The sequence below is a fragment of the Macaca thibetana genome, chromosome 1, assembly GCF_024542745.1.
Source record: "Macaca thibetana thibetana isolate TM-01 chromosome 1, ASM2454274v1, whole genome shotgun sequence".
NCBI lineage: Eukaryota > Metazoa > Chordata > Mammalia > Primates > Cercopithecidae > Macaca > Macaca thibetana.
This window is the reverse complement of record NC_065578.1, coordinates 135,894,666-135,911,806: the sequence shown is the minus strand read 5'-3', so window position 1 is coordinate 135,911,806 and position 17,141 is coordinate 135,894,666. Positions and strand designations below refer to the sequence as shown.

The 17,141-nt window shown below is 36.5% G+C and overlaps 2 protein-coding genes across 24 annotated transcripts in view; one reads left to right on the top strand and one right to left on the bottom strand.

Moving 5' to 3' along the window:
* Positions 1 to 17,141, top strand: part of SNAP47 (synaptosome associated protein 47) — a 779,054-nt gene that overhangs the window by 114,599 nt on the left and 647,314 nt on the right. The gene's annotated exons all lie outside the window — the stretch shown is intronic.
* CDC42BPA (CDC42 binding protein kinase alpha) overlaps positions 1 to 17,141 on the bottom strand; it is a 332,162-nt gene that overhangs the window by 225,166 nt on the left and 89,855 nt on the right. The window contains exon 2 of one of the 23 annotated variants that reach the window (XM_050757276.1): positions 5,877 to 6,034. The exons of the other annotated variants lie outside the window; for them this stretch is intronic. The gene's annotated coding sequence lies outside the window, so the exon portion shown is untranslated. The remainder of the gene's footprint in view (positions 1 to 5,876; positions 6,035 to 17,141) is intronic. 23 annotated transcript variants of the gene reach the window in all.

The window sequence follows — 17,141 nt, the reverse complement described above, 5'->3', positions numbered from 1 at the left end:
CCGGTTGTCTAGCTTCACGTCCTGTTTCTATGGATTGTTGGTAACCAGCTTTTGCTACAACTGTTACTGCTGATTAAAATATCTTGCTAATCATAGGTTATGGAAAGACTGTGTTTCTGTTTTAAGGCTCTGTTAGAAATTACTGATGCACACACTATATTGTAAATTCCTATCTCCGTATACTGTGCTTCTGCATACAGATGTTATGTTAAAGAATTACTTCACCCCCATGTGACCATCTCACCTCATAATCAAATGACCCTAAATCCCTCACTAACCTCCTCCTGCCCTGACTAAACTTAATAATAAATGCTGGTATATCCAGTGCATTGGTGGCATCACGGGACCAGAAGGCAGTGACGCCCCTGGACCCAGCTTTCACTATCTTGTGTGTGTCTCTTATTTCTCGACCTGCCGATCTGCCTGGGAACAAAGAGAGAGCCCCGTTGCATTGTGGGTTGCTGGCCAGATCCCTCAATAAACATTTATTTCTGTATTTTACATTTCAATTGTGAATCAAAAACTATCAAATACAATAAATAAAATCCCTTTCTCACTCTCAACAAATTGATTACGTTTCTATTTCTATCTCTCTGCTTCAGTTTAACCAGATAATCTATAAGGCCTTTCACCCCACTGGATTTGCCATAGGCCAGAGGCTAGCCTACAAAAGAGGAAAACAAAGGTTGAAGGAGGATGCTTCCAGTTACTGGGGGTGGGTGGGGAGGAAGAGAAATGCTACCCTAATACGCAGAAAGGGAGGTCAAACTATATACAGCAGATCTTCAAACTGCTGTTCAATGGGATATTTCCAAAAATAGAGTATAGGTTTAAATTCAAGTGCAAAAAAAAAAAAAAAATAGCAAATGTGCATATCAAGGTTATTTAATAAATTTATATTTGGATCAGACTGCAATAAAAATAACATGACCATATAATTACAGTAAGTGTATGAATACTAAATATTTCTTGGTAATTGTTATAAGTGGTTATAATGACTGATTATAGTTTTTCATCAATTAAAATGGTGAGAAAGAAAAGGAAGTATCTCAATTTCAAACACAATCACTTTAGTCTTCAGTCATATCTGGAGAAATGATGGGTCAATTAAATTGTTCTCTCAATGGAATCATACTTAAAAAGGGCTTTAATAAAGAATAAGGAAAAACCTGAAACATTGTTTCACTAAGATCTCTGAAAGGGTGAACACACCACCTGAGCTACTGCTTAGACTCAAAAATCAAACCCTGCACAATTGGGAGTGCACATGGACAGACGGACAGGAGCACTGAGCTATACAAGATTAAATTTAGGGTGGGGAAAACACACAGAACGCTAACACTTACACCCTCTTATTCTGATTGAGGGAAGAATAGCTGAAAGACTCCAAAACTTAGGTATCTTCCCCTCCTAAGGTCACAATGTGAGAAAAGTACTAGCAGTACTCTACAATTCATCAGTTTTCTATAAATATGTACCTGATGATAACTACTAACAAAAAGTAGTGGTAGTAGTAATACCCACCCAATACTACTAGTATAAATCTAATAGAAGGAGGAGTGTGTTCTAAATGCCAGGCACTATGGTAAGAGTTTTACACAGGTAAATCCCTTATCTGCAATTCTAAAAGACAAAAGGTTTTCATAACTCATTTGGCAGCATATAGTGACATCAGGCTATTAATATTCTTGCTTTTTAATCTCACTTAGTATAAAAACAAACATGCTTCATTGAAGAAATGTGAATGTATCTGTTTATGAAGTGCTGCTCTAAACCCTAATGGGAATGTTACATAAAATAGAGTATACTAACTAAATTATCTTTCTAAAATCCAAAAATACTGGAACCAAAACAACTTCTGGAATATACAACTGTGCAGTAGGAATAATGATGATGCCTAATATTTATTGAACACTCAAACACTTAGCTAGCATTTATTGTGGCTGTTTTGGGGAGTGGTGATAGCATGGATTCTGAAGTCAGACTACTTGGGTTTGAATCCTAGTTTTGTCATTAGCTGTACAACTCTCGGCAAAAAACTTAACTTTTCAATACTTCAGTGTCCTCGTCATGATAACGGGGTTAATAACAATACTTATTATCATTGTGGTAAAGATTTTAAAAATTAATACAAGTATAATCCTTGTACTTGGGATTGCTGACCACTAATTATTAAGGTATTGTGGTGTAACTGATCAGGGCCAAGATGAGACCCACTCTACACACCCGTGCAGTCATCAGGGCTGCCATGCTGCTGCACAGTGAAAAATATTTTCAAGTTTTTCAAGGGTCTGGCACTTAGTAAGCATTCAATAAGTGTTAGCTATGATTATGTGCCAGGCATTACACTAAGCATGTTATAGCCCAATCTCTTCACTGCCAACTCTACCTCTAATATGTGGCAAAGAATACAACTCTCAATTTCTTCAGTTTCTTTAACTACCAAAATAAAAAACCTTTCATCTCTTTAATGTCTAACTTTCTATAATTTTAGACTTATGAAAAATATATTTACATAGAAATATGGATAGAAATACCCTCAACTGAATATATCTACATACAAATAAAAACTAAGCCACAATATTCACCAGTATGGTTTTCAATAGTAAAATATTGAAATGAACTTAAACATTCTAAATGGTCAATTTGACTAAATGTGGTATCTCACAGTATTACAGAAAATTACTCATACACTTTAAAAAATTACTACGGAATGTTAATAGGGAAAAGTTCACAGTATAAACAAATAAGTTTATTAAAGTGTGTACACTGTGACTTTTTTCTCTCTATATATATATACACACACACATAAAATATGTACCATAAATTTCTATGCTTTATGTATATTAACAGAAGAATCAAAAGATCAGGTATTTCTAGGTGATGCAATTTCTACTTGCTTTTCTACATTTTCTATATAAAACACATAAAATCTGAAGCATGGAATGAGATAGTATGGGATACCACATCACATCCTGGTCATGAAATGACCGCTAATTGTCGAGGTATTGTGGTGTAACTGATCAGGGCTAAAATGAAGCTACATTTTAGCTTGTGTGTGGTCATCAGGAATGCCATGCTGCTGCAGGGTGGAAAACATTTTCAAAGCTATCTTATAACAGTTTCATGAGCTACCTAAAATATTTTCTGGAATAAGGTGAGTGTGGTGAAATAAATGTCAGTTCAGGAAATATTCTTGAATTATCGAATTGGTAAATGATGAGAAAAGATATGAAGTTTACAAAGTAATAAAATACAATCAAACTGATCTTGCTTTTCTCCTTTAACACTGCAAGTCATATTCATATTCATTTCAGTAGCTAAAAATCAAGAAGAGGAGGATTTTCTTAGAACTCTAACCTCAGGTCCTGTATTTTCAAGAACCATAGCTAACATATAAGAATGTAGTATGTTAAAATGTCCTTTCTTGTTTAGCTTGATCAAAATTAAAAGTACATTTAGTATGAACTGCAAGACTACAGTTTAACACAGAACAGACATATTTTTAAAAACATTAGCAATGTCTTGAAAGACTTCATAGTAAAAACATGATGTTAGAAAACCTGTAATAATAATAATTCAAGAATTATTTCTGTAAACACTACAGAAGCTAGTGTTTTTTAGTCATTTGAAGCTACAAACTAGTTACAAATTGCAGTTACAGAATTTTATGTTCATTCTTAAGTTACAGGTTGTAGAAAACAGAAACAGTTGCCATGGACTTCTATAAATCTAGTCTTCCTGCATATAGCAAGAATTCATTCACCATACCTCCTCTGGTCCAACCCATTCCAAGCTACCATTATATCTTGCCTGAGACCGGGCGCCATGGCTCATGTCTGTAATCCCAGCACTATGGGAGGCCAAGGTGGGTGGATCACCTGAGGTCAGGAGTTTGAGACCAGTCTGGCCAGCATAGTGAAACCCCATCTCTACTAAAAACACAAAAATTGGCCGGGTGTGGTGGTGGGCGCCTGCAGTCCCAGCTACTAGGGAAGCTGAGGCAGGAGAACTGCTTGAACCCAGGACACGGAGGTTGCGGTGAGCTGAGATAGTGCCACTGCACTTCAGCTCGGGCTGAAGTGAGTGAGACTGCCTCAAAAAACAAACAAACAAAAGAAAATCTTGCCTGGATTGTCCTACCTGACCTCTCTACTTCTGTCCTCTCATCCCACAATCTATCCTCAACACTGAAGCTACAGTTGATCCTCTTGAAATGTAGCTCAGATCATGACACTCCTCTGTTCCACAGCTTCCAATGGTTTCCCATCTCTCTCCAAGTAAAAGTCAAAATCCTTACTATGCCTTCTGGGGCCAACATGTTCTGGCCCTCCACCTTCCCTGACTTCATGCTACTCTCCCCCTGGTTCACTCTGCTCCAGCTATAATGATCACCTTGCTCAATCCCAACTAGCCTTTGTACTTGTTGATCCCTAGGCCTGGAATATTCTAGCCCCACAAAGCCACACAGCTTTCTCTCTCACTCCTTCAATGAAATGTCATTTTACCCCTTGACACTTTCTAACCCATTTCTTTGCTTCCCTTTCCCATTAGTTGTTAACATTATGAACTATGTATTCTATTTATATATTTTGTTCATTATTTGCTTCATTCACTACAATATAAGCTAACGAGGGCAGGGATTTTTTTTTCCTATTTGTTCACTGGCACACACCTAGTAATTGGGAATCTATAGGTACTCAGTAAACATTAGCTAAATTAATGATGAATGACTGGGAATCTGTGGGTGTATATCCATGCAAAGTTTACGGCATCAATATTCTCAGCTGCAAGTATACAACTAAACTGACACTAAAACTCAAAAATAAGGTATTATGACAAAAGAGATACAACTGTGTATTTTGTGATTAAACATCTATCAGCTTATCCCAGCTCATTCCGTTCTCTTAAGAGGCATCGAAGTCCTGACTTCACAAGTTGGCCTTTATTATCTTTTGTCTGTTGCTGCTCACTACTTACTTTTTCACCTTTTAATTTCTCCCACATATCATCTACTATCATTTATGATTAATAATAATAAAATAACAAAAAATAACTCTTATTTATAGAAAGCTTATTCTGTGCCTAGCACTGGGCTAAGCATATTAGATATATTACCCCCCATTTAATCCTTATACCAATCTAAAGCAGATTCTATAATCCCCACTTAAATTAGTAAACTAATGTTTGGAGAAGTTAATTAACTTACTCATAGTGACAAAATGAGTAAGTAATAGAACCAGAATATGTATCTGGCTATCTGATAAGAGAGCTAGTATACTTTTACTACTCTAAGTACTGAATAGTTCTATAGGTACTGAGGAGTTCTTCCGATTCATCATACCTGTAATTCTGATACCTATTGACACATTAATGGTCATCATTACAAAATGTGTAGAAATCGCTGTATTTTTCTGAGTGACCAATTTGTGTTCAAAATATTTATTAAAAATGGGGGAGGAAACTAATTATGTTTAATAAGCAAACTAAAAACACTACAAAGAGTTTATTAAACCAGCTAGAGATATCCTTTCTATAGAGACACAATTTATATATTCAGTAGTAACAGTCAAAATACTTTAAAATTGGGACAGCATGGGCATCAACCAATCAGAACAAACACTGGCTATAAAATACAGTATGCCCACACCAGTTTGCCCCTACAGACTGAAGACTAGCACCATCAAAGGTGAATCATGCAATATAGCTTCTTACTCCCCCATGAACGCCAGGACAGCCAGAGTAAAAGATTTTTTAAAGAAGAATGAATGGCTAAAGGTAATTCTCCCTTCAGACCCTAGAACTGGATTATGCAGACACGTAAGGGCCTAGTTATAGTAATTAGAGGAAGCAAGCTAATTAAAAGCTTTTGACACCTGAAGCAGGGGTAGCAGGCCAAAGCAGCAAGCTTTCACAACAAGCTCTGAAGCCCAGAAGCCTTGAAGCTGCCGGAGCAAGGCTGGAGCAGGCAGAAGCGGTGAGCCACCAGGAAACTGTTGACAGGCAACACCCAGGGCGTAAGTTAAAGGTTTTCCTGAAAGCAAAAAGGAAAACCCAGCGTTAAGTTAAGCAGTAACTAACACAATTGAGTTGTAGAGAGAAGGTTCATAACTCACTGAGCTGCTGAATTTCAATTGTATCTTACTGTTTCCCATGATTTATGCATTTCTTACAAGAGTTATATAAATGATGCATTTATTTTCATGGTTTCTTTTTTTTTTAAGAAAGAGCATAACTGACAGAAATGCTCCTATCAAATATTCATGCAGAGGTAAGCCTATCCACTGGGCCTATATATCTATTGAAAAATTCCTAGTAGAAGACAAAACGTCTTGAAGGAAATGATTATCTCTCTAGGGTCTCTTCATTTCTAAACCTACCAGTTCATAAACACTACAGGGTATGTAAGCCCAGCAGAGATATTTTCATCAGGAATGAATAAGCAGTAAAGCTCATAATCCAGCCAATACTACTTTTCTATACAAAATTAATTGTTTTGAAATAACAGTTAATTACCAGCAAACTGTTGCTTTTATTTCACATATTTTAATCAATACACACATAGAGCAAGAACATACCAAAAAAAAAAAAAAATTTTAAGAAGACACCTCACACTAAATTCCAAATATTATCAGTCATGCGTCAAGTGCTCTGACTTGATCCTGGAGGTTTAAATGGCACAGACCTATGACCAGGCAGGACTTGATTGACTGCTGGACTGCTATCTGCTGCCACCAACTCCCCAGCCCTGTACCCCATTCTTTAATTCTTCCAAGCATCAGGACAGTAGAGCAAATTTGGCTGTCCTTAACTAACTGCCTTACATATCCTAATGAGCAACTACAAGTAATTTTTCAATTCCCTGTCTTTTTCAGTCTCTTTAATGAAAAAAAGTCATGTTTTATATTTATATATATGTATATAAATATATATGGATATATATAAAGATATATATGTAAGGAATATATATATTACACATATACAAATATATATATTCTTTAAGTCTTTTTATTGTTGCTTTTCATTTCCATAGCTCAATCTCAGCTAAGCCCTCAAATCTACCTGCAGTCCTGACATTAATTCTATCACTCTCAACAGAACTTTATCAGTCTTCTAAAATGTCCTGTACCACCCTGCCACCACAAACTATCCCAATCCTGTCCTATCTACTCTTCACCAGCGATTAATGACCTGGTTGCCTACTTTATAGATAACAGACCTTTTACATTCCCTCATGCCAACTCTAAATGTTTTTGTGCTTCCATACCTCTTTTCCTTTTGAACCCTACTACTTTTCAGGTGTAACTGTATCATTTGAGATCTTGATCCCAGACCCTCTCCTTCCTTCCTTCCTTCCCTTCCTGTCCTTATTCCATTAAAAATTTCTCTCCTGCTTTCAATCCCCCTTTCTCCTGTATATCAATCGAAAAACTTTTCCAAGACCATTCCCCATCCAAGAACAAAAATATAAACAAAAACGTCACTCCCATTTTACCTTTTCCTCAAGGAACTGATACCATATCCCTTTCCACAACACATTTCTCCAAAAAGCACATTTTGAAAGAGTAGTACATGCTTGCTTTTTCCACTTGCTCATCATTTGTTTGCTTCTCAACCTCTTTCAAACACCTATTTCAAACTAATTTCAATTTCACTCTACTAGACAGAAATTATTCTTTCAAAGTTCAATAACAACTTTCTAATTTCCAAATAAATTGTTCTCAATTCTCACCTGCTTTACCCTTTCTTCATTACTGGACACTGCTGACAATTAATACACTTCTCTAATTTTTCTTTTGCTGTAACCTGTTAAATATTTTTCCCCAAGGATCTCTACTTCACCTTTTTTACACCTCCTCTCCTTCCTGACCTATATTATCTATTCCAAAGCCTCAGTTAATACAATATGCTGGCAACTCCTAAATCCCTATCTCTTACTATCTATGCCTTTATTTCTAGTTGCCTACTGGTCATCTCTCTAGCGTGTTCAGCAAATGTTAAATTTAAGAAGTCAAAAATCTGTATACCAAACTCACTCAAGTGCAAATCTCATTATCTATAAATTACATACCTTTAACTTATCATTAACATTCAAAGTTGACTTTTTTGAATCTGTTTCTCCCACCCACCCTCCTTTCCCACTACCACTGACCTAATTCAAGGACTCATTATTTCAACTGAAAAATGATAATAGGCTCTTTTTTTTAAAACACATTACTATATGCTATACATTATGCTAACTGCTGAGAACACAAAGCTGAATAAAAAGTTTGGTGGGCTCAGAAAACAATACTCCAAAATGAAGGACTCAGCAGCATTAGACACAGAAGTTTTTCTTTGACCTTCTCCTGCTCTGTCTCTCAGTCCCATTCTCCCCCAAGGTAAGCCATAGAAACTAGAATCCCTCTTCTCTAGGTCTTAGAAACTAGAACTTCCCTTTCCTCAAAGCCAGCCATAAAACCTAAAAATATTACTCTAGTTTTCCCTCAGCCTTTCGGTATAAAAACTGGCTACAAAGAAATTATTGCCAGGCAATGTGGCTCATGCTTATAATCTCAGCACTTTGAGAGGCTGAAGAGGGAAGATTACTGGAGCCCAGGAGTTCGAGACCAGCCAGGGCAACACAGGAAGACCCTATCTCTACAACAACAACAACAACAAAAAAAATAAAATTAATTAGCCAGGGATAGTGGTGCATGCCTGTGATCTCAGCTACTTGGTAGGCTGAGATGGGAGCGTGGTCAAGACTGCAGTGAGCTGTGATTGCACCACTGCACTCCAGCCTGGGTGACAGAATGAGACCCTGTCTTAAGAAAAATGGCTGGGCACGGTGGCTCATGCCTGTAATCCCAGCACTTTGGTAGGCTGAAGAGGGCAGATCACCTGAAGTTAAGAGTTCAAGACCAGCCTGGCCAACTTGATGAAACCGTCTCTACTAAAACTACAAAAAAATTGGGCAGGCACCTGTAGTGCCAGCTACTCGGGAGGCTGAGGCATGAGAATGGCTTGAACCCAGGAGGCTGAGGTTGCAGTGAGCCAAGATCACACCACTGTACTCCAGCCTGGGGGACACAGCAAGACTGTCTGAAACAAAGAAATAACAACCAAAAAAACTATCAGATTTTACCTGTTTCATTGTAGGTCATCAGACCCCCATTCCAGAGAGGGTCCTGCCCCATACCTGGAAGGAAGGAATGCTGCACAGAGAGGCCAAGAAGACTTTAGATAGACAGGCCTTGCTGGGTTTCCCAACTCAGTCTGTTAGCATGAGATCATACCCTTTTTCTTCTCCAATCACATTTGTACACAGCTGTCTATACTTTATTGAACCTAAGCATAAAAATGGGCAATTTCCCCTGTATTTTGGGGTCTTCCTCATACAGGTGCCCATGGATACATGTTAAATAAATTTGTATACCTTTTCTCCTATTAATCTGCCTTTTGTAAGTTAAGTTTTCAGCAAACTTTCAGAGAGCCAAAGGTTGGATCAATAATAAGGGTTGGACTCTTGGCCCCCAAAAGTTCTTGCCTCCAAAATTCTCACAGTCCAGTGTGGGAAAACACACCTAAACAGTAGTACACAGACAGTACCATAACAGTACTACAGGGAAAGGAGGAGTAAAAATCAGTGTCCTATAAAAAAGTAAAGAAGACACATCCTTGACCCCAAAGTGGGAGTAGAGGAGGAAAGTGTATAGTATGTGAATATGTATGTTAAAAGTTTTTTAAATGAAGTGGCTGACAACTGAGTCTTACATAGTGAACTCCAGAAAAAGGGGACTGAAATGGATGTGACTGAGGACAGGGGATAGTTTGGGAAGTAGGGACAGCATAAGCAAGGCACAGAGGCAGGAAATATGTGTGGGGGAGAAGATACGCAGGAAATTAAGCAGTTTTCTTTCCTAGGAACATAAAGAACACAATAGGGAGTAGCAAGAAATGGTGTTGAAGGGTCCAAAGAGTAGAGAAGCTTGTATGTCATGTTAACAAACTAGAACCTTAAAAATACAGGTAACAAGGGAACCACTCTGTGTAGATAGTTTTAGCTAGATCACTATAGCAGCTCTGTGAAGAATGGTTTTAAGGCAGAGAAAGACATTGGAAAGTTATAGCAGTAATTGAGATGAGAGGATCTAACTAAGAAAAAGAGGAAGAAACTGAAGAAATACTGAGGATATTAAATAAAAGTTGGTGACTGGCCAGATATGGAGACTAGAGAGTGAGAAATCCAGCACCTCCCTTTGTCCCCTTCTCTATCCAGTCCTTCCTCAGCACTATCACTATTACCTTTCTAGAAGAGTTCTAATTACACCACTACAGAGGGTCTCCAACTTACAATGGTTCAACGTAAGATTTTTCAATGTTTCGACTTTACAGATGGTGCAAAAACAACATGTATTCAATAGAAAGCCATATGAGACTCTTCAGGATGCTGGTCAGTTGCAGTGAGCCACAGCTCTCACTCACTCAAGAGAGCAAACAACCGATACTCTACACTGTACAAATGTTCTGAGCACATTTAAGGTAGGATAGGCTATGGTAGGTAGGTTATGATGGTTAGGTATATCAAATGCATCTTCAAGACTTATTTTTAACTTACAGTGGGTTCACTGGGACATAACCCTTTCAAAAGACAGGTGGCATCTGTACTCTGCTTTTTTGTATTTTTGTTTTTATTTAATTTATGAAATTTTTGTATTCGGCTTATTAATAGTTTACAGGACTCCGAGTCCTGCAGAATAAAGGTCCTTAGCATGCCATACCAAGCCATTCACTGCTTTGCCCAAATGATGTTTCTTTTTTTTTTTTTTGAGACGAATTTTTGCTCTTGTTGCCCAGACTGGAGTGCAATGGTGCAGTCTCAGCTCACTGCAACCTCTGCCTCTCAGGTTCAAGCAATTCTCCTGCCTCAGCCTCCCAAGTAGCTGGGATTACAGGTGCATGCCACCACGCCTGGCTAATTTTGTATTTTTAGTAGAGATGGGATTTCATCATGTTGGCTAGGCTGGTCTCGAACTCCTGACTTCAGGTGATCCACCCACTTCGGCCTCCCAAAGTCCTGGGATTAGAGGTATGAGCCACTGCACCCAGCTGTGACCTTTCAAGCCTCATCTTTACCACCACCAACAAAAACCTTATATTCCAGTTAGAAGACTGCTCACTGCTCTCTGAATAAATAGAAATGCACTTAAAAGAAAAAAAAATAACTATTTTGATCCTAATATGTTATAGAAAATTTATAAAATTAAAGTGTAAAGAAAAACAGCCACAGATAATATTATTTTGGATTAGAAAACTAATCTGAAATCATACAACCTTTTCTATGTCTTTTCAACCAGCAAGTCCTTGTCCAGAAATTTATTCTTAGAAAATAATTTGAAGTGCAGTGAAAGCATTAGGTACAAAAACATTTTATAAGTCATTTATAATGTGGCAAAAAATAGAGCACATTCTTTCACTCATGCTGCAAATACATATTGAGTACCTACTTATACACTAGACACTGTTGTAGTACTGGGAAACTGCAATGAGCTAACAGAGGGAAAAAAATCTTTATATTCATGGAGCTCACGTTCTAGCTTAACAATAAGGATATGGTTAAGTAAATTATCAAATATCCACATAATGGACTTTTATGGAGCCATAAGAAATCAGATTTACAAAGAAATGTTTCAATACATGGGAAAAAGACAAAATATTTGGTAAGAAAAGTTCATTATATTAATGTTTATAAAACTACATCAATTTTGTTACCTGTGAATAGAAATAAAATTGGAAAAATATCCCTCAATTTACAGAAGTGGGTATCAACCCTGTGTACCTCTCTCCCTCTTGCTGATTAAACGGCGACCCTACTCAAGGGCATGTAAATTACTGGATTATAGTAGATGATTAGTAAGTATTATTTTCATTAGTCAAAAGAGGGAAGCATGAAAGAAAAAAAGAACTCCATTTTCCTATGTTTTTAGCCCTTGATAAAAAAAAATTACATTTAAAAGCACTGTTCTAAGTAGGGAATAAAATAAATAAGAGAAATTCACTCCCTGACCTCACAGAGATTACACTTTATAGGTGAACACAAACATTAAACACATAAATAAGGAATTTAATAGTTTTAAGTATAAATACTAGGAAGAAGTTGTATAGGTGTTCTCATCTCCCCATTAGAAAAATAAAAGTATTTTATATCTTTATTCCCATTTTCATAAACTCATTCATCTCCTGACTTTATTCTTGTATTCAGTTCCTTCACTGACTTCTTTCTGCCACAATTCTTTAACTGATTTCCAAATATGGGATGATTTTAAAGAAGCAATAGGTAATGACAAATACATTTAGTGAAGCAGGGAATACCTCTGATTTCCTTGAAAACACAATGACTAGTAATATTGGCCTTAAATATAATGCATTAGTTATTTCAAAGTATCTGAAGGAACTGTATCAAAGGAGATGAGTGCTTGGGCAAAGCACGCTGCTCTACTTCTCTTTTCTGTAAAATGTATCCTGCTATCTTTTTCTTCCTAGAGTTCAAGTTATGAGTATGTGGAAACACCCTGCCTCACAAGCAAGAGAGGCTCCACCCTCTCTCTTGATTCAAGAGGCAAATGTTGAAAAACAAAAATGAGTAATTCCCTTGCACTTCACTTCTGTCCTTGTAATAAACTCAAATGGATTAGGACTCAAGATTTGTCCTCTAGCAATTGGCCTGGATGTCCATATTTCAATATTGTTCTCTATTCCACTACCCAATTGGTTTGTAAGGCTGGCTGGAAACCTCAAGTCAGCTAGCTGGATACATATACTTGGAGTCTACTCTGAGATTCCAAGTCAGAACTCCACTTTGCATTTAGGAGTCTGGCTCCAAGTTTAAGTCTTGATCCCTTTTAACAGAAAATCTGATCATTTTGAACCTGATCTAGCTCTAGTATACTAGTTAAAACCCAGAAGCAAAGAGAAGAGGTTTGAACCTCACCTCCTTGCACCGCTCAAACAGTATTATATCACAGCCCATAGATGGAAAGTATCAAAACTTCCAGGATCTATGGTACAAGGAATGAAGACTTTCATCAATGACATGTAGAGGCAGAAACAGGGAGGATATGGAGTTCTCAAAGGATGGAAACACTGAAGTAGTATAAAGAACCTCAGCTGCGAAGACCAGCCAAGAAATATTCAATTACTGAAGAATAACAGCCAAGATAATTGACTTTTGTTGATGTTTTCTTTTTAAGTTAGTATTTAAATAGTCTAAATAGAGTCTGTTTTGAGATGGCAAACTAGGGACCCTCATTTACTTCCCTCCCACCTTCAAGTTCATGAGATGACAGACAATATAAGCTGTCGAAAATAAACCATAACACTGGAAAGTAATAAGAGTAACATCAGCTGATTAGATATTTTAAAGAATTCCTGAAATCTAAGGATGAACAGAATAGGGTTAGATGGAGAGAAAAGAAAATGGAGAAACTACACTGCAGAATAAAATTAATGCACAGGTAAGAGCAATTACATAGAGAGTTAAAGCTAAAAATCAAAACTCAAGGAGTCAAGAAAGCTAATAGGGAAATTGTCAATGTACAGACTCCAAATTTTATTATTTTTGGTAGAAGATTCAATTGTATAACTAAAAAAGTAAAAAATAAACAGGAAACTACTAGCAACAAGGTAATTTGTTAAGGTAGCTGGTAACAAAAGGTAATTAGTATTAATAAAGTAGGATATATATAAATAAATACCTTTCATATTTTTCAAGAAAAAGAAAAAAACATAGTAGAAAATATCCCATCAACAGCTACCAAAAAAAATCTAGTAAGGAACGTAAGAAATAAGTAAAAAGTTTACAAAACTGGCCATCTCTCTTCTCTGAACTTACAAATCCTATTGTAATCTAAAGAGAACTGGACTTCAATTCTCGTTTAATCTGTAAATTTCAAATTATCCCAAAGAAAATAACACTTTTTTAAGTAGACAAGTTGAGATTAATATTCATATGAAAAAACAAAACTTTCCATTTCTGGCAGTATGGAAGATTAGATACATTGAATTACCTTCCTATATATCATAAATGTGAGAAACTGTTAACCATTTAAACATATTTCTGAGTGAGATGAAAGAAACTGGCACAGCATCAAAATTAAGTGCATCTAAGAATACTAACAGATAAGCAGGCATCATAGCTGGTTTTCACCCTGATGGTTTCTGCCAAACTTTGGAGACTTTTTTTTTTTTTTTACTTTAAGTTCTAGGGTACATGTGCACAAGGTAATTTTCCCTTTGGTGACCATAAAACTGGTAAAGACAGGAAATAAAAGTTAGATAACATAGAAGGTGGAAATCTAACAGGGAACCATATACAAAAACTGTGTCCTAAAACTAAGTGGATTTACAACAGTTACAGGATACAAGGTCCATATTAAAAAAAATAATAATCAACTGCATGTCTATACACTAGTAAATGATAAATGTTCCATGCGTACTAAACAGGAAACAAGTAGTCATCAGTGATTCAGTATAATGTTCCATGTCAATTATGTTGAGGTTGTTCATATCCTTTATCCCTCATTCTTGTCTACTTGTTCTATTGGCTAATAGGAACAGAAAACCAAATACCGCATGTTCTCACTTATAAGTGGGAGCTGAACAATGAGAACACATGGATGCAGGGAGGGGAACACCACACACTGAGGCCTACAGGGTGGGGAGGTGAGGGCAGGCCAGGGGAGGAGAGCATCAGGATAAACAGCTAATGCATGTGGAGCTTAATCACCTATGTAATGGGTTGACAGGTACAGCAAACCATCATAGCACATGTTTACCTATGTAACAAACCTGCAGATATTTCATATAAATGGAATCAAACAATATGTAGCTTTTTGTTTGGACTTCTTTCACTCAACATGTTTTCAAGGCTCATTCATATTGTAGCATATATCAGTACTTCTTCATTCCTGTGTGGCTAGATAATATTCCACCATATGGATATACCACATTTTGTTTATGCATTCATCAGTTGACAGACATTTGAATTGTTTCCACTTTCTAGCTATTATGATTAAGGGTGCTATGAAGATTCATATACAAGTTTTTGTGTGTACCTACATTTTCAGTTCTCTTGCATTTGTACACATCTAGGAGTAGAATTGCTGGATCATATGGTAATTCTATGTTTAACATTTTGAAGAATGCTATTTTACATTCTACCAGCAATGCCTAAGCTTTCCAATTTCCCTACATCTTCATCAATACTTGTTACTGTCTTGCCTATTACAGCCATCTCAGTGGGTGAGAAGGAGTATCTCATTGTAGTTTTCACTTGCGTTTCTCTAATGACCAGTGATGTTGAGCATCTTTTCATGTACATATTGTCCATATGTATAACTTCTTTGAAGAAACAGCTATCCAAATCACTCATCAATTTTTAAATTAGGTTGTGCTTTTATTGCTGAGTTGTAAAGAGTTATTTTAATATAGACACTGGACCCTCATCAGATACATGATTTGCAAATATTTTCTCCCTCCCTGTGAGCTGTCTTTTTACTTCCCTGATGGTGTTTTTTGGAGGCACTAAAGTTTTAAATTCTGATGAAATCTTATTTTTTGTTTTTTTCTTTGATGCCTGAGATTTCGTGTCATATTTAAGAACCATTGCCTAAGCCAAGGTCACAAAAATTTACACCTATGTTTCCTTCTAAGGGTTTCATAGTTTTATCTGTTACATTTATGTCTATGATCTGTATTGAGTTAATTTTTGTATATGGTATGAAGTAGAGTCCAACTTCATTCTTTCACATGTGGATATCCAGTTGTCCCGCACTGTTGGAAAAAAACTGTTTTACCTCCTTGGTTTCAGCACCCTTGGCAAAAACCAACAGTCGATAAATGTAAAAATTTATTTATGGACTTTCAATTGTTTTCTCTTGATTTATATATGAGCCTTACGCCAGTAACACTCAACTTTGATCACCACTGCTTTGTAGTAAGTTTTGAAATCAGGAAGTGTGAGTCCTCCAACTTTGCTCTTTTTCAAAATTATTTTGGCTATTCTGGATCTCTCAACTTTCCACATAAATTTTAAGATCACCTTGTCCACTTCTACCAGAAAGGTACCTTGAATTTTTACAGGGATTGCACTGAATCTGTAGATCAATTTGGGTAACACTGCCATCTTAAAAATATTAAGTCTTCCAATTCATGAATATGCAATGTCTTTTTGCTTGCCTAGGTCTTCTTTACTCTCTTTCAGCAATATCTTATGGTTTTTGCCTTCATTTAAAGATACTGCCGCTGGGCATAAAGTTTTGGATTGATGGCTTTTCTTCTTTCAGCAGTTTTAAAATGCCATTTTTCCATTATCTTCGACTTCTATCATTTCTGTTGAGAAGTGAACTGTCTCACTGCTTTCTGGAAGTTACATGTCCTTTTTCCGTGAGGTATTATTAAAATTTTCTATCTTTGGTTTTCAGAAGTTTTACTGATATGTGCCTGGGTGTAATTTTCATATTTATCCTGTCATGGAGTCTTAAGAATTGATTTGATTACAACTGAGTTTCTGTCTTATAATGGCAGACTCATTTCCATTTGTCTTTACACCTAAAGGTGATAGACCTTCAAGGATCAAAACTGAATACCTAGGATACTTAACAGAGCCTATTCTTTACTGAAACCTGAACTCCAAGTTATGTTTTTCCTGCCTATGAGATTTCTAGCTGTTCTGCTATGGCCTAGGTAATGGCAACTGCCTAAAAGAGAAAGGTAGGGCTGAATGTTGGGAGTTTACCTCTCAACAGCTTGTATCTGCAACTCTTTGCCCCTTGTGTCTTACTGATTTCATAGCTCTTATACCTTCAAACAGATAAATTTATACTTTAGTCAAGATTTTCTAGTTGTTTTCAGCAGAACAGCTGGTGTAATATAAGCAAAAGTGTCATAATCAGAATCAGAAGCTCCACGTAAATTATTTAGTGGTTCAAATTTCTCAAAATATTCCACTGGATTTTGATTGACATTTCATAGAATCTATAGATTAGGGAGAACTCACACTGTTACAAATATGTTGTACCATCTTTGAATATGGTGTATCTGGTTTTCAAGTCTTTTGAATAATACTGTAACAGAGTTTAAAATTTACTCCATGTAGATCT